At 38.7% G+C, this 24,475-nt stretch overlaps 1 protein-coding gene across 9 annotated transcripts in view; it reads left to right on the forward strand.

Moving 5' to 3' along the window:
• The window catches only part of LOC107996582 (dystroglycan 1), a 96,172-nt gene that overhangs the window by 55,082 nt on the left and 16,615 nt on the right, over positions 1-24,475 (forward strand). The window contains exon 1 of one of the 9 annotated variants that reach the window (XM_017054713.3): positions 21,121-21,243. The exons of 7 other annotated variants lie outside the window; for them this stretch is intronic. The gene's annotated coding sequence lies outside the window, so the exon portion shown is untranslated. Of the gene's footprint in view, positions 1-21,120; positions 21,244-24,475 lie in introns of those variants that run through there. One more of the 9 variants, XM_062074631.1, reaches the window with a different exon arrangement.

A 24,475-nucleotide genomic window follows, 5' to 3' on the forward strand; every position in this document is an offset into this window, starting at 1 on the left:
GGGGACGAATTTAATTAGTAGAGACGAGAAGTTTTGAAGATGAGGTAATCGATTCTTTTGCAACACGCATTATCTTATGTTTGCTCGTGGCCTTCTTCGAGCCTCGTTCAACGAGAGAAAAGAATATCTTTGGAAACGGGTAAACTCGCTTATCGCTTTCGAATAAACTTACTCTTTCTTCGCTTCTGCTCGATCGACAGCCTCTTCGCGAAAATAAATTCTGCGTGTTCAGGATAACCTTTCTGAAAGGTACTCGCGCGATAGATGAAGAAAATCCGAATTGTCCAGATATGGCTCGAAGAGTAAGTTTTTTTAAAAAATTTGGAATTAAGTCGTAAAAGTATAATCGTTGTAGAAACAAACTAATTGTCGGGTAGGGAGTTTAATCGAAGTTAGTTAATTCGGGATGCGATGATTTGGCCCATAGCCACAAACCCGATTCTGTCACTCCTCGAACGCTCTTCTGAAAAGTTGATTCACACTTTGCTGACTAAATTTTCCCCTCGAAATTCTCTCGATCGTCCATTTCCTTTTGTTCGTACAAATCACGACCAAAAATACCATTCGTCGGATACGAATGTTTTCGGTCTCGTAGTCTTCAGAAAAAGAAAACAATATTCGCAATCCACATGGTTGCAAATTAATATTTTCTTCCTTTTTCTCTCTTTCAAAACAGAAAAAAAAAAATGGTTGCAGATGCGTGGCGACCGGATTTCAGCCGGATTCTTTGTTGCAAGTTCGTTTGTGGCTTCCATCTGCTCGAACGTTTGTTAAAAGTCCACGCTAATTGACTATTCCTCGCTGCTAACTCGCCGTTCTTCGACGAGTTCGTGCGTTTTGAATAAGATGCAATTTTGTTTTTCACGAGATCCTTTTTTTCTCTCATTTTTTGGCAGAGTTTCAAAGAAATTTGTAACAGCGTCGAGCACGTTGTTACACTCGAAATTTTTCGTGAGAATCGTTGAGATTTATCGTCGGAACGACGAATCGTTGGCCGAGATAAAATCCACCCCGCTCCCGATATTTCATCGCGTTCCAAGTTCAGTTTGTCTTGTACAGGGTGCATGAATTTTCAAACCGAAGCGATTATGACTGTCGATAAGGCTGAAATATGTGTCCGATTTGAAGGATTGGAGGAAATGACAGGTAAATAGGGATCGTGAATTATCGGTTGTCGTCCAACGCTTTCGGAGTTCTACATTGGCATTGTTGATTTTCTTTTCTTTCTTTAAGCCGCGAATATATCCATTCGAGAATAAAAGTTTCGCGAGAAATGTGGGAAGAGTGATAAGCGAGAATTAAAAGAAATCGAACGATCGAATAGAAACTTGTGGTTTGCTGTAATATTTTCGATCCGCCGTATGTATCCATGGAAAATTCTACGAAACTTAATTGTCCGCTATAAATCCATTCATATTCTTTTCTATAATAAACACTTGGACAGTCGTAAAACGGTAAGAAAATTCTTCAAAAGAGAATGGGAAGATGATTGATCAATAATTAAAAATTTCTCAATGCTACGTACTTGAAAGCGTATATATTCTCTCTCTCTTACTTTCTCTCTCTCTCTCTCTCTCTCTTACAATCACCGACGTAAATCGACATCGACGATTCGTTACCAACGAGCAAGAGGAGAGAACAGAAGACATTCGAAAGGAAGAGAGAAATATATATATCTATATGGAAAAGAAAGATACAAGAAAAAAGCAGCGAGTGTTAATTGACTGCGCAAGCTGAAGCCAAAGGAACGGGCAATCTCGTCGTTTCCTTCGGCTGATGCAACTGGTCGTCGAGAAAGCCGCGCGCGAGTTTAACACGTAACACATGTCTCTCGACGTGGCTGGACCCGGTTTTCCTTTTTTTTTCTTCTCTTTTTTTTCGCGACTGTGACCCTGTATTGAAGAAGTACACTGGGACCGTCGAAACCGAAGCCCAGACCGAGAAACCGCGCGGAATGATGCTCGTAAAAATTACATGCACATTGTTGGAAACGTATCTCAAAATTGTTGATAATTGAGATCCATCGGTAATTACGTTAATTACACTAGCGCGGACCAATTGGCGGTGATATTTGCGCGAGGGTGCGGTGGCAGAGGGCGCAGCTTTGTTAATGACGCCTAGAGGGCGCCTCGGCTATGATCGAAATTAATGGAATTCAATCGGCCACTGACTGCGCAATTATGACGCATTATAAGCCCGGCCATCCTGCGGGAGCTTAAACTGTGCACGTCGTGTCGAGATATTTACCGCCCCATCGAGGTAACTAGCACGATTTATTTCCCATTTTGGGCCTCTAATGGTGAGGAGGAGGGAGAGAGATAGAGAGAGTCGAAGTTCGAGCATCGCGAATAGAGTGTCGCTTGATTAGAAGTTATTATATCGACGAACGTGTGAGATTCGTGGATTTCTGGGATGGAACAATATCTGTAATACTGTTCCATTTCCATCGAGGGAAGCAATGCCGTCAAAATACCGTCCCGAGTCTTGCTAGTTTCGAGGCGATAAATTCCCGGAATAACACAAAATCCCGAAATAAAAATCCGATCGAAACGATCGAGCGTAATATACCAGCCAAAATATTTTTCCTATCGAATCACACGGACCTCTCCCACCCACGCACCCGATCGAACATTGTGACGCGAAGCAGAGGGCAACGAAGGTTTCCCGGTATTGTGATAACGACGTTTAAACGACGCCGCGTGAACTCGGTTGAATGGGGCCTATTGTGCCCCTTTCCATCCGTCCTTCTTTCATCCGTTTTATGTTTTACGACGAGTGCGCACCACGGGTTACGTTTATGGGAAACGCCGTCTGGCCGCTGTCAGCATTTAACCCTTTCCGATCGCTTTTTCTCCTCGCTTTTTTTTATTTTTATCAATATCATCGCCTATTCTCCAAACTTTTCGAAACGTCGATTTCGATATTCGATATTTTCTCTTTATCCTAGTCACTTTTCTTTTTTTTTCTTTTATCCTTTCTGCGTCCAACTTTTGCCCGCAACTCCAGAAGGAATTGTCGTAAATGGGGAGGGGTCGGTTCTTCAGTGGCTCCTCCGAGTCGCGCCTCGGAGAAGAACAGTCATTGAAAAGTTGGCGGGAGGATTCAAACCACTTGACACACTTCTCCGCGAGTTTGATTAACCATTCTTAAATCGTTTCCTCGAATTTTTCCGCAATTATCTGGCGAAATATTTAGCAATAATAATCTTGTCGAGTGTTTGCGCCAGAAGTTTCTTTATATTTCCATTTGCGCTGATTTTTAATCTTCCTGCTTTCAAGAATTATATATATATAGAAAGAGAGAGCCAAATCTGTGAGCAAGTTCTGATAAAATAATTTCACGCGAAATGAATGAAGAATCGTTCCTCTTCTCGGAAAATTCTTATTTCTTCTCGAGAATCCGACCTCCTCGAAAGTATCATCGACGCCCCGATCACGCGAGCCACGTTTAATTAACACGGATCGACGTGCCCCACATAGACGTTCATTAGGAACCGGAAAGAATGGGGAGACTAGTTCGACGGGTTTCGTCATATCCCCCCTCAGCTTTCAGAAAGAGGGAGAACACGAAACCGTAGGTAAATCGTAGGGAATCTCTGGTTTCGTAGGAAAAGCAGAGCCGATTAAAAGTTGGCCATGGTTAATTATAGAACAAGCCCAATTAGTCGGGGCTTGCATGGCATCGCGAGTTAATTAGCGCTCGTCAGCCAGTTTGCGCGAGCGAGGGAAGGAAGAAAGACCGTGAAATGGCCGTCTCGAATCGTCGAGGATTTTCATTCATTTCGGATGAAAACTGGGCAGAATTATACATCTCCGGTAAAAACTAATTTTTGCTTAAGGATCGCGGGATATTCCAGGTGTCTCGATCAGTTCTTGAGAGACTCGCTCGGCCTTAATCCGAGATCGAGGAATTTTTCTCTGTGGAGTAAGTTTCTTTGTTTTAACACAAGGATTATTCAAACGTTCGAAGCGTTGTAATTTTCACAAGTCGATGTGAAAAGTGGTAAAATTCGGGGAATTGGTTGGATCAGGATCGATGAGTGAACTCGAATATCGTTAGAGTAACACAGGAGGAAAGTAATAAATCTATTTCTAGTTTAAGGCATAAAATTTTTATCCCAAACGACTTGATCTTCCACGATCGGAATGGACGAGTACTTGGATCACGTACGGTGCCCATGGTGATTCAACAATGGATCGTGAATCACGATCACGTCTCGGCCGAGCGTGACGTTTTTACAGAGAGGCGCACCCCTCTGTTAATTCATGGATCGACGAGAATTACAAGAGATTAATTCGTAAAACGGAATTCCTTACGATCGGATCTATTCTCATCTCTCTTTCACGGATTCTTTTTTTTAAAAATTTCAAATCCGTCAAGGACAGTTTTGGTAATCTTGATCGAGAAAGATTATCGATCGTGCACGCAGGGAAATTAAATCGTGAGCGCAACAAGTATTTTGAAATTGATTATATAGATATATAATCAGATATAATTGTACGATGTGTCAACAGTTTAGATAAAAGCTCGATTAAAAAACCTGTTTGTTAATATTTGTGTAATAATAATTATTGGAGATTGTATTATATTAATAGATAAGGATGAAATGAACGAAGAGCATTAAAGTACCTTCGTTCGTGGAAAAATTCGCTGCAAGATATCGTTCGTTTTAAATAACATTTGGAAGGAGATCGACAAGAGGATGTAATAATTAAGGGAAATAATTCCGCAGATGGATCACTGGCGACGTTACAACTACGATACAACCTAACACCATCTGAATCCACAATCGACGATATGCCACCTCTACGTACAAACCTATACACTGTACAATCCTAGAATAACTCGTAGACGTTGGAGAAATCGACAGGCCTGGTGTGTACTCAAGTGCTAGACAGACCGGAAGTCGCGTCAGCCGATAGCATCCATCGAGAGACAGTTAAGTGTCGTTGAACTTGCGACGCGTTGCATAATGATCAACAAAGACCGGTCTCCGCCCGATGCCTATCCAATCCTTGCTAACCCAAATCAACCAACTACTCGATTATTCCTGAAAATGGTGAAGAGAATGAAAAAGAGACGGCCAGGGTGATGATTCGAGATCGAGAGGCCGATTATTCCTGAAAATGGTGGAGAGAATGAAAAAGAGATGGGCAGTGATGATGATTCGAGATCGAGAGGCAGATTATTCATGAAAATGGTAAAGAGAATGAAAAATATGTTTAGGATGATGATGATGATTCGAGAGGCCGATTATTCGTGAAGATGATGAGAATGAAAAAGAGATGGCTAGGATGATTAAGATGATAATTTGAGATCGAGAGACCGATTATTCGTGAAAATGGTGGAGAGAATGAAAAAGAAACGGCCAGGGTGATGATGATTCGAGATCGAGAGACCGTGAATTATTCGTGAAAATGGTAGAGAGAATGAAAAATATGTCTAGGATGATGATGATTCGAGAAGCCAATTATTCGTGAAGATGGTGAGAATGAAAAAGAGATGGCTAGGATGATGATGATTAGGATGATAATTCGAGATCGAGAGGCCAATAATGAAAATGGCGAAGAGAATGAAAAAAAGATGGCTAGGATGATGATTACGATGATAATTAAAGATCCGATTATTCGACTCACGTAAATAGTCTACTCTCGTTGGAAGGAAAAGGGGTTGAAATTACGGTTGTTCGTAAATTCGACAAATTTCTCAAGTTGGCAAAGTAGTACACCAACTGGAATTCACTGGATTTGGTGAGGAGAGGGAGGGGAATGTGGGAACACCGGGATTAGCTTTCTCTGATACCTCGGGAATATTAATGATCGGAAACGGTATTTGGTTACGTGAATTCAGGTGCCGGGGAATGGGTGGTTCCGGGCAAATTCTGTTCCTCTTTTGTCTCTTGTGTGCCTTTCTGTACAGAAAGGCTTTCCCGTATATTGCGTGTAATTGTTCAGAGGGGAGACTGAACATTTTTAAGTATTATTCTTACTATTGGTTTCTATTTCGATCGAAATCGAGGGGATTGATCGATATTCAAAATGAATCTTGCTGCTATTTTATAAATATCGTGATCGATAATAATAATAGTATCAATAATCTTCCAGTATCCGTAATTCTGAATATTCTCTGATCCCAAAAATAATGTTAAAAATATCGAGAAACGTATTTACGTAGGTATTTTCGTTTCTCGCTCGAGGCAAGAGCGACGAGGGCGAAGAAGAAGAAGAAGAAGAAGAAAAAGACACGCGATAACATACATTTTAATAACGTGTCGTGGTACGGTTCACACCGATGGCAGAATGCGAAAAACATTGAACGTTTGTTTGCACAAGTTTCTGCCCCGTGTGCCAACGATAGATAGGCTATAAATAAACGAAGGAATTTGGCGTTTCGAGGCAGTCGTCAATGAGTCAGAAGCCTCGAGGGGGTGTTCTTCGTGCTCGTTTCCCTTTCCCTCGCAAAACAATGCTCTTTGAAGCCGGGAACCCGTCAAAGGGTTCCCCCTGGACCCGCACGCGGCCCCACGAGGTTGCTTCGTTATTTTTCACGCCGTGCCAATTGACTTTCGAGGGATTCCTGCCGACATCCACTCATCGACTACCCCCTTTTTGATCAAGGGGTACTCGATCCATCCGATTTTTCCAATATTTTTCTTTTTCTTCGAGAGGAAAAGAGAGGAATAAATTGTGCACGGATTGATGGATGACGTGTTTTCAAGGGGAGGGAGTGAATTTTCGATCGTACTTTTATTTTTAATGTGTGTTCGTTCAATGTGCTCGATCTATCTTGGTATATAAATATTGGCAGAAATAAATATAAAGGCGGAATACCATTTAAGCGATCGGAGGACGTGTGCCAAAAAAATCCATCCCCGCCAGGGAATGCCAGGAACTTGTTGATTGGGCACGTGAATGAGGGGAATAGAGAGTTTTCGTACGGTTTAACGAATCGCGTTGTTGCTTCGTTTGACGTTGAAAAATAGAATTAAAATTTGGAATATCGGGAATTGAATTACGTGTGAATCATGCTTTCCAAATTTAAAATCGAATTCTGAAATATACGAATTAATTTAGAAGGATAAAGAAACAGAAACAGAAAGTTAAAAATAATGAAAATCGATCGATCCTTGAAATTACAGTTATAAAGAATTGAATTAATTGTACTTAAATACTTAAAAAAATTACCCGAGAAGATTTAACTTTGCGTTCACTTTCTTGAGAGTTTGACGAATTTATGAGAATTTTAAAGGACGGATTTATAACCAGCATGGAGAACGAGCATCGGATTATTGCATAATGTCTCTCTCACTCGGCCATTTTTCCGATCATTCGTCCGGTTTCTCCTCTCGATTCCATTTTTCTCCTCTTCCTTTTTTTATCTTCCACTGCGCTCGCCGCGAAACGTGAATCCCCGATGGTCCAGTTGAATCGAGGGATAACCGAGGAAAATATAGCTCTCCAATCTTTCGCTTCTTTTTTTTTTTTTTTCTTTTTTTATTATTCCAGTTTAAATATATATACGCGCACGCGATAAACTTTGGCAATATCCGTTGAGAAAGAAATATTGCTGGGTTTATCGGTGGATTGGGAAGGGGAGGGGGAGAAAAGGGAATCGTCTCGCGATGGAACTTTTGATATTTCGACCATTTTGACCATTTTTTTTTCGTTTTTTAACTGAAATAATAGAAATGGAGACTGTAAAAAAAATTATCGCAGGATATATTCACCAAGTATTTTTTAATTTTAAAAAGAAATAATCGATTATTTTATCCTTCTCTTCTCTAAATTCATATACTTTCTACGATATATCAAAAAACACTCTGAACTCCACGATGAATTTTAATTTTCAAAACAATATAAAGCATTCTGATCGACTCGATCAATCACCTTCCATTTCACTTCAGAATTAAGAATAAACTGCCCTTTTCCCAACTGTCTCTCGAAAAACTGCAATCTCGAACCTAAATGTAAACCTAATCCGCGAATTATCATGCAGACTCCACGTTTCCAGACGTTTACTCGGAGAGGAATTCATCGACTTTGCCGGATTTTCGTCTTCTCGCGAATATATAACTGCTCGAAACGTGTGCAGAATGTTTCCACTCTGGATGGATATCGTCATTTCCGGTGTAACATTCAACGCCCCCGGATCAATTTTTATAAACACTTGCACATCTGATCGAAACTGGTGAGAACTGTTTATTCCGCTTCCGTAATCCGACGATTATCTTCTCGATCGGGAATGATTCGACGATGAAAAGTGGAAGATAACGATTTGAGACAGATTTGATCTTCCTTTGATTCCGAGAGATTAAAGATTCTTTATCTTTCTTACTTTTATAGGAAGTTTAAATCGTATGCGAGTTATTTAATTGTTCCAATAATCGATTCCATGCTTTTTCTACAAGATATAAAGTTAATTTCGTAGAATTAATTCGAAATTTAATTTGAACAGCGTGTTTTTATTATGGGTGGGTTATAATAAAATAATAGAAAATTGGAGAATTATTTTTATTATTTTCCCGAGTTACTTAACGTTTCACAGTCATAATAGATAGCGATTAATCGTTCCAGTTTGCACGGTTTATCGCATCCAGTGCATACGTAACGTAAAGAATTTTATCAGTCGCGAAAGTTAACAAGTTGCACAATGAATACACAAGGTTCTCTGATAATCGCGATATAAACTTGCTTCGTTTCGTCGATTGATAACTCGTCCAATTATATCCAATTATACTTACAAAAATAACAAATTTCGTATATACGCAGTAACTACCAATCGCTCACGAAATAATACATCTATCCCATTGCTTTCATTTTCTCGAATTCTTAAATATACGAAACGATAATTGGATCAAAAATCAAAAAATATTCAAATGACGAATTAACTTTTCAAAAGATCCTGTCGAAATATTAATATTCATGTAAAATACGCGCATCTTCGAATTAATTAATCCCATCATCGAAACATCGATCGGGATTCAACGAGCTAAAAAACTTGGAGCTAATTGCTGCTTTCGATATCGTCCAACAACAAGGGAAGCGAACTCGAGGTTTCCAAACGCCAGCGGATTTTTCCATCGTCGAGCGCGAGAGGAAACGAAAACGAAGGAGAATGGAAGGGGAAAAAGCAGAGATCGAAGAGAAATTAGATTACGATTCTCCTTCGTTTTCGACCTGTTCATCTTTCTTTTCCTTTTTTCCTTCTCTCCGATAACTCAACAACAACGTCCACATTGCTCGAAACTTCACCACGCCAACCGAGTCGACGAGAGCTTTATCTTCCCGAGAGACGACACGCCAACTGCTCCGTGTACCAAGGCTAAACACGAGCTTCGTTAAATCTGGTTGCGATCCTATTTTCTCATCGGGTTTCTCGAGAGAGAAAGAGAGAGCTTATGAAACTACCACCGAGCTATCTAATGAAAAATCCTCTTTTGTACCATTCTCTCGTTTACTTCTCGTTTTTCTTTCTTTCTCCTTTTCCCCCCTCTCTCTTTCGTTCTACGATCATTCGATTAGCAGTTCTTTAAAGGCCGGTTAATTGCACTTGAACCGACGCGAGGCTTTGCCTGTGCCGCTATTTCCTTGGTTGAAAAGCGGCGTAAATATGTCGCCGTGAGAGAAAAAGCGGCGGGTAAATGAGTCTCCGGCAGATATCCGAGAGAATTTCGCGCGGGGAGGGACGAGTCGAGCGATATTTCCTCCTTACGACAGGATTTTAGGGACGTTGTTTTATGCGCGCGTGTAGCGGAGATTGCGGCGTTTAGATCCTTGCTTGTTCAACCTTGATCCCCTTCCTTATGTTCGGGAATATATCTCCTTGGAACGGGATCAGGCCAAGATCGATTTAAGGAGGGCTTTGATGAATACGTAACGAAGAGGCGAGAAAGTGAAAAATTAAAGGAACTGCTTTCTCTGTGTACATTTTCCTTTCTTTTAAACAAACCTAAAAGATTCTCGTGCGAAACGCATATGCAGCCTTCCATTCTCAATCTCTTCTCAACACCATCTTCCCTTTTCAGCAAGAAAGTAGAGAATGGGAACATTTCCACCAGAATCTTTGACCGGATTTCGATTCTACGTTTTCCGAGTTTTCCTTTCAGAGGAAGCTTCTTCCTCCTCCTCCTCGAGGAAACGATCTCGTGGCCGCTTCGTATCGCGAGGAGAAGAAGAAAACGGGAGAAAAGAAACTTTTCTCTCTCTCTCTTCGATGCCGACTTTTCCTCTTTGCCGATGACCTCGGGGATATTTCGTTTAGCTTCTTAAGCTCGTCGTGCCTCAGAGACCCGTAACCGCCACTTTCTTCGCCGTTTCTTCGCCCCGGGCCACCTCGGCCCGTAATCGACCGAGTCGCTCTTAAATCCATCCTTACTTACTAATGCAGCACGTCGTTCAACCTTGCTGAATCTTTCACGAGGGAAAGGCCGCCCTTGCGAATTGTCCTCGTAATTCGTTACATTCGCCTTTGTGGAAACACGTTTCGGAACGATATTTCTTTCGTAGGGAAGAATTGAGGGGATGCTGGTTGAGGAGATGGATCGAGTTTGTAATTAGATTCGATGAAAAAATGGAGAGTTATTACTTTAAATCGTGTTTGCTCGGATTGTATTAATAACAAAAGTTTGGAAAAGTGAAACTTAATTTTTTTTCGTTAATAAAACTTGAATAAAATAGCACTGCATCGTTGCTTCGTTCTTCAACTTCGCTCACGGGTGGAATTTATTTATTTATTAATCAGTCGATCAGTGTATTAAATTGTGAATTCTATTTCAAGATTTTGAATGGAAAGATATAAAAAAGAAAAATTGGAGATTAAGTCGATTCATTGCGAACTGGTATTTTTGCAAAGAAGAACGTGGGATTAGGACACGAAGAAAGAAATAAGAACAAAGTTTTATCGATAAAGGAAAACGGTCGTAAACGGTTTGTCGATAAGATTAGATTGTTAATGGTTTTACTTTAATGGTATTTTGTTAATTAACTGCCTGTTCCAACTTCTTACTCTGCTCGAAACCGATATCATCGCGTTGCATATTAAAATTATCGAGACGAAAGAAAGGAAAGAGGAGAAACAACCGCGTGTCTGTTAATTTGTAAAAATATCTCTTTATGTATTGATATTAGAGTCAGAATGATATTTACTCTTTGAAACCTCGTCCCTGAGACAATCAAAACTGTATCGTCGTACTTGTACGATTTTTAAATGATCGATCATCTTTTCAATCCGCGCGTTCGACATCCCACTTATTACAGCGAGCCGTAAGTGGGGTGAAAGTTAGCCGAGATTTTTGAATTAACGAGAGACAACACCAATAACTTTTTGCAGCCATTCACGCAGAAAATTTAGTTACATTCAATTAACACGACGTTTCGAAAATCCATTAACATCCTCGCGCAAGCGACGCTTTTTTTTTTCTTTTTTTTTTTTTTTTACCAATAATAAAACCAGCCTGGCGAGTTTCTTCGAAATTTTTCTCTTCTCCAAGAGCGAGAGTCGTTGAATTCCAGATTCGTTCCTCTCCAACGGACGTTTATCCCCGATGAACGAGGGAAAAGTTTCAAATTATCCCCGCGATTTATCATTGTATTAAACGGAAATAAATTTGTTCCGCGTTGTTCCATCTTATCTCTTGCTCGGGATTTACTTTTTTCTTTCTTTCTTTTTTCTCGACAGGAAAAACGAGATTCGAGTTTACCGAAAGAGGCCAGCAACGTTCTCGTCGATCGAATTTTTATTAGTAACTCTTCGAGCTCGAAGTTTTATTTAAAGTGGTCATCAGCCGGTAACGGCACGTTTCCTGTTGTGCAAGAGGAGGATTCGTATGACCGCCAAGTCGCGAAACACCGTTTATCAACGCTGGATTGGCAAATTCTTGCTCGCAACACGTATCCACACAGTTTCTGTTCGTTTCGAAGCGAACGATTAATTACGTGTGGTATGCGATCAAACTTTTCGTATTAATTAGTTGGGGATCAAATTTCGCGTGATTAATTTTTAATTGGTTCCATCCCTCTTCTTTGACCCAACTTTGGATAAAATGGGGAAAAGTGGGAACGAGGAAAAGTTTCGTTTCACGATGAACGGACGAGCAATACGAATTCTGAAATAGAGATGATTTAGAGATGATTTAGAGATTCGGAATATGTAAAGCTTTATTAAAAGTTTCTTCTCGATGGGGCCATTTATTTCCCATTCCAAATCATTTTGAATCGACGCCTTCAAGGATAAATTTTAAGAAAACGAAATCGATGCGAAATCAAAATGCAGTCTACTCGTTTAACAAGCTTCGATTAAAAATTAGAGTCAACGGAATACGAGAAAAATTCGTTTGCATTCGATCGCCGATCGAGGGGGAAAATTTGAGGATCCCCAAAAGTTGGAAAAGGAAGGAGACCACCTCCGTTTCTTCCGACTTCTTCCTGGCATCTGGAGGAATAAAAGCTGAGCAAACGTCTGCCCCTCTCTCGTGTGTATACAGAGGCTTCCTGGATTATAGATGCAACCGTAGACCGCCCCACGTGTTTCTTGGCTCGTGCTCGTTCTTTCGTCGTGAAAATGTGAAAAAGTCCTTGGCGCGCGTTTCGTCTCGAAAATGAAAAATTCACCGCCGATGAAATATCGGGTTCGATGTCGCTGAATCGACGATGAACTCGATCCGTCACCAATATCGGAACAACTTATCGATAGAAGCCTGTTTTAATTGCATCGATCTCATTCGCCGATTTTCTCGCTCCTTCTTGGAATTTCTCTTGAATCGATCTCGTTACGTTTTATTTTTGGTAGAAAAATTTTAACATATTTATCTGATTCGAAATAGAGAGGAGGATAGAGAACACCTCTACTGCAATTACAAGTTGCATAAGACAATGTAAATTTCTTTGTTCCTTCGGGACTATTCTCACCTTTGGTTACTCAAGACTTGGCTAACGATTAAAATTTTAACTGTCGAAGCAATTTTGAATCGGAGAGATAATTAAGAGGTATATATAATTTATAGGAACGGCGTTAAAGAGTCCGTCTATGCAAATAACCGGTATTTTATGATGTAGCCGTTGATGAGTAATAGGATGTAGCAGCTGCAGTTTCCCGAATCCTTTCGGATAATTTAAAAGCGGAACGAGAATAAATAGAAAGTTGGGTAAACACGACGTCATCCACCGGCACTGCGGATGAACTCATTCGTCCCTGTCTCTCGCCACACCTTCGCCTCGTCCATTTTCTACTCCCCAAATTGTCTTCACCAGCCATCCATTCTTCCCTCCCCCTCAGAAAAAAATTCAATATCAAAATCATTCTCGCCGAACGAAACGATTTTACCCCCCAAAAAATAAATAAATAAAATAAAAAGAATTTTAAACAGACACAACACGGCACGGCTTATCCAATTCGTGTAACAATTTTCGATCCAGAATGAAATTTTATCTTCCACGCTGGAAAAAGAAAAGTCAAACGAACAGTCGATCGAAATAAACCGGATATTGGTTAAAACGAAATTCGAAAAAGAAAAAATTCTATCCACAATCCTGTCATATTTTCCCGTTCGTCGAGATTGATAAAGGGCTCTTTTTTTTTTTCCCCCTCCACCCTCCTCGTATCAGTTATAACGAGAGACGGTGAATTAACCAATTTTGGAATAATTTCCGCGAAAGAGGGGGAGGGAGAGTTGAGAGGGAAGTTGCCGACGAGAGTTTCAGACGACGATCAATAGCCGAAGGGCGTCAGGTTGGCCGAAATACGCGTACATCGAGGCCTGAATATTTCCTTTGAACCGCTTTGTGGAACGTATACGTTATGATTTCCCATTCCAAAGGGGGAGGGGGAAAGATAAACCGGTTGCCTCTCTTGCTTTCTTCCTTGCTTCTCTTTATCTTCGCTATGTGGATATTGATCGCGTGGATATTTGTTCCTTAAAGTTGTAATTCAACTCCAAACAGGTATCTTCCTGTGGAATAAATTCTAACGCTTTGCACTTCTCTTTCTTTTCTCTACTTTTACTGCATGTTTTTTTTCCGCTTAAAGTACGTTTACCCAAATCTCTGGGCGGTCTTGCATTCTTCTTTGACACGATAATCTCGAGTCCTTTCGTGTCGGTCACAGAGGGAATTCTAAGAGCGGTGATTCAGAAACTGGTCTTTGGTAGTCTTTGGTAGAATTCTTTGGAATTTTTTTTTTTCTTTTCTTATTTAAGGAATTCTTGAAATGATCAAAAAGTTCGCAGCAATCTCGATTTCGTTGGGAAAATTGGCGATATTTTGAAACGCGTTGTGGCTATTTTCTTTTATTTGTAATAGAATTTCTATTTAAACACGCGTAATTTATTGCTTGCGTTTCCAAGCTGTTTGTTGAGATTTGTTTGACACAAGCTTGCCTTTCCTCGCTGACCTTTCACGTCCACTGAACCGGAACACGATGATTTCCTTTAACCGAATCCAAATGCATTCGTCTCTGCGATTCAAATCCACCAAGCCAAACCAGTCAAGGCGGCTTTAAATTTAGATCGCGTGATCACCGCCTCTTTTAAAAATTTCGGGTCGAGGTTGCCCGTTAAAAAAATTTTAAAAATAAAGCTCCTTCCCAACATCTATAATTATCCTTATCGATTCTCATTTAATCCTTTTATATAAACTTGCATCAAAAAAAAATTTACAATAAAAATATTTACAATATTCATAAATCAAGTAATTACATATGCGTTACCGATAAAATCTTTGCAAATCTTTGTTTTACGACAAATTATCCCAAGAATGCGTATATTTTCTTTTTTCCAAGTCGCTCGCACGTGTTTGTTTTGGAAAAATCCGAAGCGTGACATTTCACCCATTCGAGCGACAAAGAAAACACTCGAGTTAGGAATCGAGTTGTGAATCAGGATTGTGCGATTTAAACGTGTCGCAACGCGCCACCTCCGAATCCGGAATAAGGTTAACGATCAGTTATTTATCAGCTCGTTACGCGCAGAGGTGCGCAACACCTGCTGCAACTCACGTTTCCTTGGACAGATGACAATGTCAATGTTTTTTCGTCGAGGGATGGAAATCGAGATGGAGAAAACTCGAACAGACAGGATCGAAGCGTTCGATCGAATCGTTCGATATGGTCGAGTCGCGATCCCAATTGAGGAGGAATTTAATATATCTGTGCATCTGTGGGATGCGGGGTGAAAACATGGCGGTCCACGAGATACGAGATATGACACGGTTAAACTTGGATCGATGGAACCGTCTTGGAGACGATGCCGCGAATGCTTTGGAGTTTCTGGATGATGAATTCGAGATCGATGGAACGTAATACGGAGAGATTTCGAGCTTGGAGAGAAATGTTGGAGATGCAGAGAAATCGAGAGTTGGGAATAAATCGTTTGGGGGATAAGAAATTACGTACGAGTGAATTATATAAGTTAAAGTGTAAAATGTTTAATTGGAACGTATACGTAATCCTTTTTTAACAAGCGAGAATTAATATTAATTAAAGCAGATTTGGTTTTTAATAATAGCTCGAGGGATTTGGGTTAAAAATTTACTAAGATTTTATTCTCATTGTGCATGAATATTTTTAAATATATACCGGTTATCGTAAAAAGAATGTAAAGTATGTTAATGTGATTAAGATATTTAAAAAATGCACGATAAACGAATATAATCTAATACTCATTTTTTAAATCTTTTTACTTTTTAAACTGTTATTATTATTATTATTAAAATTCCCCTTCGAGACAGAATTTTTCTCATTATTTAAAAATTTTTAAAATTCCCCTTCAAAAAGTGGAATTTAAAACAGCTCGTTAAAATTTCAGGCAAAAGAATTATCCTTTTGAAAAAATGCAAATACGATTTTTAAATTCAAATCGAAACCATTCTATGATAATAATAATAAAAAAATATATATATATCCGGAAGAGAAGCAATTTAAAATTGAAATATTCCACGTGAAAAAAGAAAAAACAATCAAAAAATACCACAGTTTAACGAAAAGAATGTAATAAAAAAAGGACCGAGTATTTTACGCTTTGCACTCATTACCTACAATTATCCGTTAATTAAAAAAAAATCGCGAAGTTAAATTCATTAAATTTCTCCAAATTTTATAAATACGATTTAATCTCGAACGACTTTCATCGAAACATTAACGCGATACAATGTTTATATATTTCGATTCTGTTTTCCCCCTCTCTCGACCGCCTCGTACGACGCCTCGTATAGCTCAGTGTTACGAAGGCATCGGCACGGCACGCATCTCCTCTTATTATTTTACTTTTATCTTCTTTATATTATATTTATATTTTATATTAAATATTATTTTTATTATTAATATTATATTTATTATTAATATTAATATATTAATATAATTTATATTTATTTTTATATTAATATAAAATATAATTTATTAATATTAATATTATTATTAATATTATATTAATATTAATATTATTATAATAATATTAAGTATTAATATTAATATTATTATTAATATTATATTAATATTAATATTATTATTATATATTATTATTATTATATATTATTAATATTAATATTATTATTAATATTATATTAATATTAATATTATTATAATAATATTAAGTATTATTATATTTATATTTTTCTATATATTATATTTATATTATTCTTTCAACTCGTGCTTGGAGCAATTTTGTAATGCGAGGGCGTGAATAGACAAAGTCATTATTGCTGGCATCGTACAATCGAATCCCCTGTTCGCTCGTACGTTCCTCCTCCTCCCCCTCCACACGTTTTTTCGCCTTCTTAGACGTCGTTCTCCTCGCTAAACGCGCCGAGATTCCGATCTCTCATCTGCATACCTTCCTTATTTTACTTTGAAGAACATCTTTGTCCTGTTCGCCTCCCCTTTCGCTTTTTCCCTTCGTTCGCTCTCCAAGTAATTTATAGCGAGAATGTAATATGCGAGTATACGCAAGGTCGACATTTTTCTGCAATTTCTTCGTTAATAAGATTCATCATTTGTTTTTCTTTCCTCTTTTTTTTCATTCTTCATATTTTCAGAATGGAAGATTATTTTTAAGCGTGGAAATTCTCTAGACAATTTCTTTGGTGTTGATTTTATTTGAGATGGAGGGGATAAGGGGAAGAGATATATATGGTTAATAGAAAGTAGAAGCAATTAATCAGGGAGATTATTTTTATTCGTGCGAGGGAAGTTCGATGCGGCTTTTCACTGTTAGTCTGAGAAAAAGTATTATCAGATCTCGCTTACAGCACACGAGAATAAAAGTCTTTTAGAGCGAGGATAAAACTCTTGAATATTTGTACGTTAAGAGTAAAACTCCCGAGAGTTATTTTTCGCTACCAGCTAGTCAGATTGAAAGTTAGATTCTCTGGGAAAGTTACGTTCAACAACGCAGTCTCGACTGCTAGTGAAAAAATACAGATAATACTTTTTGTATAACACGAAAGTTGGATCGCAGAACGTGAGGAAAATCACCGTTTTGTTGGATGTTATTCGAAATTTAAAAAACGATATTTTTAAAATCTATCGAAAGGATTGCTAGGAATTGAGAATCGCGTAATATCAAGACCACGTTGCACAAGTATGCACAATACGCGTTACATAATATTATTCTCGTATGTGTTTCTTTAGAAAGTAAATAATTACTCTTTTGAACAACCTCGTTCAATATGGAACACGACGTTAATAATCAGGATTAATCACGCATGCAGGAATCTTTCTCTCTTTCATAACTCGTGTCGTAAAATAAATTGAAAGTTGCGAAAAAAAAAAATTTCACGGCAAATGAACTTTGGCACGAAAGTTCGTTCACCTCCAGGGGCGGAAAGCTGTCCACGTTGGAGGAAAATCGTAATTCGAGCGTGTTCACGAGTCTGATGACCGTGCGAGCGTAGAGCACACGAGCCCTGGCCCTCCAAATTCCCAACGAGATTACATCGAACGACCCTATTCTAATCCTCGTGGCCTCGTGATCGCGGAAGGGCTGGTCGGTCGATCCTTCGCCGATGGACGAAAACGTCTGGACCAATCCTTACGACTGAATATCTTGCTAAAACCTCCTCCAACTTTGAATCACTAATTAGAATTTCAGATATCCGATATCCGATTTCTTTCGTCGCGATCGATGTTCTTTTCTTTGTGTAATTTTGTACTAGTATAATAATTCATTTATATCGACGTAATTAATGCAATATTGCGAAATACGACAAGAATTAATTCTAAACACGATGGAAATTATTTTCCAAACCAGTCGCATATATACGCAAATACCGATGAATTTCGATTATCGACAGATTTTGTGGCCGTTATAACAATAATTTAATCGTGGCTCGTCGTTCAACATTTTCAATATATCACGGGGGAAATTGTCGATAACCGGAGTTCCATTGATTCCATTGATCATCATTGTGAGGCGCGCGTTAATTACACTTAAATTTTCGTTCTCTCGTTCGGCTCGATTTCCAACCAATTTTATTCTTAATCTCCGATATACCCTCTTTGCGATTAAATCTTGCAAACATCGAGAAAGTACAGCGGCGAAATTCACTCGCGTCGTTTCGACACGAAGAAGAAGTTTACTCGTTTAATGAAAGAAAGAAACGTCCGATAAAGGGTTAATAACGCGCAGTCAGAGGGAGAGAGAGGAGAAGGACACGTTAATATCGATTGAACGGTCGGAGGGCTGTGCGATGTGCGTCGCGTCGCGCCATCCGGCAATCGTTTTTTGCCTCTTTTAATCGGCTCGTACGCTAACACACCGCCTCGAATCGATATTATCTCGCATGCGACGTGCCTCCACCAAGATTTCGATAAATTTTAGTTGGCAAATATTTGCCAACAGGCCTGGACAAAATTTTTGTGCGGCCAGATTTTTGGAGAAATTTGGAGTGCGGGATACTCTTCTTTCTCTCTTTTTTGGGGGAAAGGGAAGTTTGTGCGTAGCAGTGGCTCTCATTATCGCTGGATAGAGAAAGGGAGAAGAATTATTTGGAATATTGTAATTGTTTATAAATTCAATGCTGGGTTTCAATTATTAGTCTAGATTTTTGATAATCTTCAATATTTTGTATTGACGCTTTATCGTAGTAAATTTAAATAATTTGGTTGTGAACAGCCAATGTTTGAGACACGTAATTTCTCGAACAAGAATAATCGTGGAAGGAGACAAGTGTGTGTCCATCTCGAAAGGATATGTAACGTATTTAATCGACGTTCGAGATACCTACATTCGGAGATTGGTTTTTCGAAAGTGGGTACGCGGTTTCCGGTGTTGTATCACAGTTTAATGGCGGACAAAAGTTTTGGTTGGAAGGATGTTGAAAGGAAGAATGCAATTTCAGGGGAGAAAAATTGCTTGGGTTTTTGAGAGAAGTAGGACGAATACGGCTCGCGTTGGAAGGGTTTTAATGGAACTCGAGATCTTGAACAAACCGGTGGGTCTTCAACCGGTCGCCGAAGTTTGATTGCGTTTGGATGGAGTTGGTTGAAGCAAGATTCGTGCAAGAAACCGAGTAGGCTAGTGGGATAGGTTGAAATTTGTTTCGGGACTGGATATGTTGTCTCAAATATGATTAATTTTGCGAATTCCCACTTCGTTTCAATCTCTCGATTTGCAAATAAGTTTGTAAATTAGTGCATAAATTTTTAATACGAGATTTTTTTATGATTTTGGATAACGTAATAATTTATTTTTGCAATATATACTTTTTGCCTTTATCTCGAAACTCGTCTTACTGTTTTTTTTTCAATCAAAATTTCAAAAATATATCTTAATATTTCTCTTTCTTATTATTATTTTTCTCGTTCGAGAAGATTGGACAATATCAATATTTTTATTCAATTATATTCGAAACAAGAGACAGTATGACTTTTTAAAATATAGAGACACGAAATTCTCTGATCTGAGTGATTGTACGTATAATTTTAACACAGTAATAAGATATAAAAACTTATTCGAGAGTAAGTTTTCGATAATGTGTAAACAAATAATTAGAAAACTTCTCTGCCCAACTCGATGCAATCCCGTTTTTTTTAATCGAATCCCGTTCAATCGATTAAACTTGGTGCCAATCACGAAAAATTCTGATAATCATTCTCAACGTAGTCAGTACCGACTTAATTTCGAAAGGTTAAAAGAGATCCGTCGAGAGAGATTCGATTTAATTGGAAATTTCGACGGGGCAAGCGCTACACCGCATCCGTAATTTCGAGGCGGCGGAAACGCAATTTCCCCAAGTGATCCTCCTCCGTGTCTTTATTATGACGGCGTGCCCTACATATCGTTCGATAATTGCAATGCAAATGAGACATTTGCATGCGGGCATAATACGCGGCAAAGTGATTTGCATACGGAGAGAAATACATTCGTATGCGCGCCGTAAAAAACCTCGATATCACCTTTCCCTGCCTGCCTGACTGCAGAAGCCTCTCCTGGTAATTATTAATCGATGTTTTGCTTTACCCCTCCCCCCTCTCCTTTCTACTTCTCCTTCTCCCTTTTCGTCGACGAACAATTTTAAAATTCACTCCGCTCGAGACGCCTTCTCTTTCGATTTTATTATCGAGAATTTTATAAATAGTTTAGAAACGATTTTGGATTTTGGCTTTCTTCCCCTCCGTATCCTCGATTCGTTCGAATAGAGTGGACAGAGGAGAATCGAAATTCCTCGATTCTCGGGGGAGCAATTTATTGGACTGTCCAGGGCGAAAAAATTGCTAGACTCGGGGATCTCCGTCGATTATTCGCCGTTTCATTATTCCGAGCCATCAGGGGGGGATCTTATCGCGAGTATTCTCTGCTTTCGAAAAGATTTTGTCGAGGATTAATGTTTCTGGCGGAAGTTCAACGCCAGAAACTGTTATATGTTTATTTACTTGGTGGAAGAGAAGTTTTATTTTTATTTTTTCCTTTTTTTATTCGCCACTCGATAATTGCAGTACCGTTTTGAGCACCGTAAACCAAGTCAAACATCGAGGGACGCGTGACGTTGACGTGTCGAAGGCTGTCGCCTTACACCTTTAGACTTAGTCCCAGGTTTAGTCACATCTCGGTATTCTCATTGTGAACACCGAAAAACAGTCGAGCTGAGTCAAGTTTATCTCGAGTATTAAAGCGGTACGATCGTTTGCCAGATCGTTAGTCTCTTTTCATTCGCTGGTCAGATCCGTTCGAAAAAATTTTCGCGCCTTGTTTCGAAGTGTTGGAAGGAAAGATTCGAAGGGAAATACTCGGTGATTATCATTTGCAACAAATCTAAGGTAAATCTCAAAACAAATTCCTCTTATATTATCTAATATTCAAAGTAAAAGACAATATTAAACTTGTTTAAAACTCGTTCGAACCATTTCCAAATATCTTTTCATCTTCGTAATTACTAAAAAAAAACATGCAAACCCTTTTAACGAAATTAATCACCAGTGTTTCGGTAAGAAACACGAACTATAAATGTATCATTTACGGTTTATATTCCCAATGTCAAATTTCCTCCAACTTTTTCCTTACACGTTCTTTCCTACATTCCGATATACTCGAGAAAATAATATAACAACGGTCTTTGGTATGTCGCGTATCGGATATCCCCAAACTTAGAGCCGAGCGTTTCTTCGATCGCAAGAGAGCTGTTCGAGCGTCGATTTTATCGAGCGAGTCAGCAGCCTTGGCGCGTTTCCGGTCTTCGACGAATATCCGACTGAATGTACAATTGCACGGCACCAATTTTACACGCGTGCACCTGGCGCACTTGGAACACGCCCCGATAAACTCTCGTTTGCCAGGCAGCGCCGCGAGGTTCTTGACACGGTGCGCGACTCGATCGTCCATTTTCTCCCTCTTTCCCCGCGATTTTTCATCGCGAACCCGCCCTGCCAGCTCGTTGAATTTATATCGGAATAACGCCTCGCGACACGTTGCCTCACGTTTCTGATTTTGGATTAAGATGGATGGAGCTTTGTATGAAAATATCGATACCGTTGGTATTTCGATTTTGCGATTACCGTGTGAATTTTAATTTAATTAATTAAGAGATTTTATGTAGAGTAAAGAATTATTAGATTTTCTTATTTCTATTCGTCGAAGAGATGTTAAGAATCGATCGTCGAATCGTTCGATAAGCGTTAATTATCGGAATTAGCCTTCCCGTGTCCAAGTCTCGTATTTCGCATCGGCTGATTCCTTCACCGCGTTTCTCGATCAACCCGCGTAACCTTTGAGAGTGGAACAATAGGGGTGTTGAATGGCATCATACTCCAACCACATTCTCGTCGCCGGTGAATCAAAGTGAATCGCGTTTTGAAATAAGCAGCTCCGCTGACAATACTTGTGTGCTCCTCGGATACAACAATCGTTGTCTCTCTATTACTTCCACTTGCACTTTTAACGTTCGAGGAGTATGAATCGAGTCTGCGAAAATATTTTTCCCCGATGGAACTTTTGTTAATTATCGCGATTTTTTTTTCCTTTATTTTCTACGTTTTTAAGTCCATGATGATATACATCTTGTCGATTCTTTCTTTCAACAAATCTTCGATAGTTAACTGACTATGATTCTTTGTATCATGTTATAAAAGAAATCGCAGTGTCGAGTCTGTAAATTGGAGAATATTATTTTAAATGAAATGTATTAATTTAGATGAAATTGTATCAAATTCTATAATTCTTTTTAAATATAACGCGATTACAACTTTCGTGCGTTAATAAGAATCGTCAAGATTCAACAATTGTGAGATCGCATGCATCTTTCACAAAACGTATCCAAACATCTGCGCGCTCTCTCCTCCATTTTCAAGTCTCCTCCACTTGAATCCACACTAGGAAGCTCTACGCAAATACAAAACGCATTCGATGGATATATCTTCTCTCTCTCGTTGTGAATTCAAGTTGGAGCTCGTATCATCAAACTCGCGATAAGAATTGAATTGTATAATATAGAATTATCGCGATCAAAATTTCAGAGTCAATTTTTTTTTTTCCACTACTTGTTGCACGCTAGATTCGTACACTTTGCTTGTTTCATGGGGATACGGAGGTGGGTGTAAACGTAACGTGATAAAAGTCCCTAGCGACTGGTATGTAAATGCAAACTCGATGATTGTCTACACCTACGAAACAACCTTCTGGTAACGTCTTGGCTGTCTTTAGCGTTTCCTAGAACCAGCCAAGTAAATTGCATCGCCCTCCTTTCGATTAACGTGCAACTCGATTTATAACTTCGCTTAACCGAGCTCCCATTTGGGATTCTGACGCTAAAGACGTGTATAATTTATACTCGTGCGTAGCGTACCATTTTCGCCTATTAGAAACGCGGTTTTTTTCATCTGTTGGTAGTTCGATACGAAGAATTTGGGAAACGAAATTATAGTATAGTATAATTCCAACCTTGGAAATTCATAAATTGAATCTCCATGTGTTTCGCGAAAATTGGAAATTGTACTCGAAAATTTGGAGATATTATATACGTATATATCGTAAGAAAAGAAAAAAAATGTTGTATTGGGAAATTGCAGTGGCCAAAAAAATTTGAAAATGTAAAAAAACTTGGATAGCTTCAAAGGAAGTATTAGAAAGTCGGATAAAAAAATTTGGAAGTAATATGCGTTCCATGAAATTTGAATATTCGCAGAAATAGTGATATTAAAAAGTTGTGGAAAATTTGGATCGGTACGTTTCGTGGAAATTGGATATTCAAAAAAAAAAAAGGAAAAAGGAAAAAAATTGCGTTAGAAAGTTACACGAAAATTTGAAAATATCACGTTCCGTGAAATTTGAATATGCGAAGAAAGAAATTGCATTGGAAAGTTTTGCTGGCTAGAAATTGGAAATACATGCTACGATTCGTACAAACTTTTTTTCAAATTATTAATTAATTTTCACGATTATTATTAATTTGGAATCGACAACGAAACTTGGGAAGAAATATACGCCAATATGAAAAGAAGAGAAAAATTTCCAAATCGGATTAAATCGTCTGAAGTCAATTTGTCAATTATAATTGACTCGATAACAATTTATAATTGTAACTGGGTGTTTGATTTATCCGCTCGTTAAATTCGATGTGGGTCGTCGATTTCGATTTTTCTTCGTTTCATAAGTATCGAAAAAACGACAATGATGACTTTATCCGAGAGGCAGGAGGGTCATGGCTATTTTACAATACCGTATTGTTAGAAATTACCGTGAATCGCGTTATCACGAGTGGGGAGGGGGAGGTTAAAGGCGAATCGAGCGAAGTGAGTCACAGTGTCATTGCGATTGAATGCGACGCATCGTATCGAACAGTCCACAAGGATTGCATTCGCTTAACGATTTGGTAATGGATCGTTCTTATATATATATATACGTGAGTCACGATTCAATTCTATTTTTACAATCGATGAACCATCCATACCGATGTATTTTTATGAAAATTCATTTAAATACGAAACGAAAGAATTATACAGTTTCCCAGTTACTTTTTTAATGAAAAATTGCAGAACATGTACTGATTTATCGTGT

The sequence above is a fragment of the Apis cerana genome, linkage group LG5 (genome assembly GCF_029169275.1).
Source record: "Apis cerana isolate GH-2021 linkage group LG5, AcerK_1.0, whole genome shotgun sequence".
NCBI lineage: Eukaryota > Metazoa > Arthropoda > Insecta > Hymenoptera > Apidae > Apis > Apis cerana.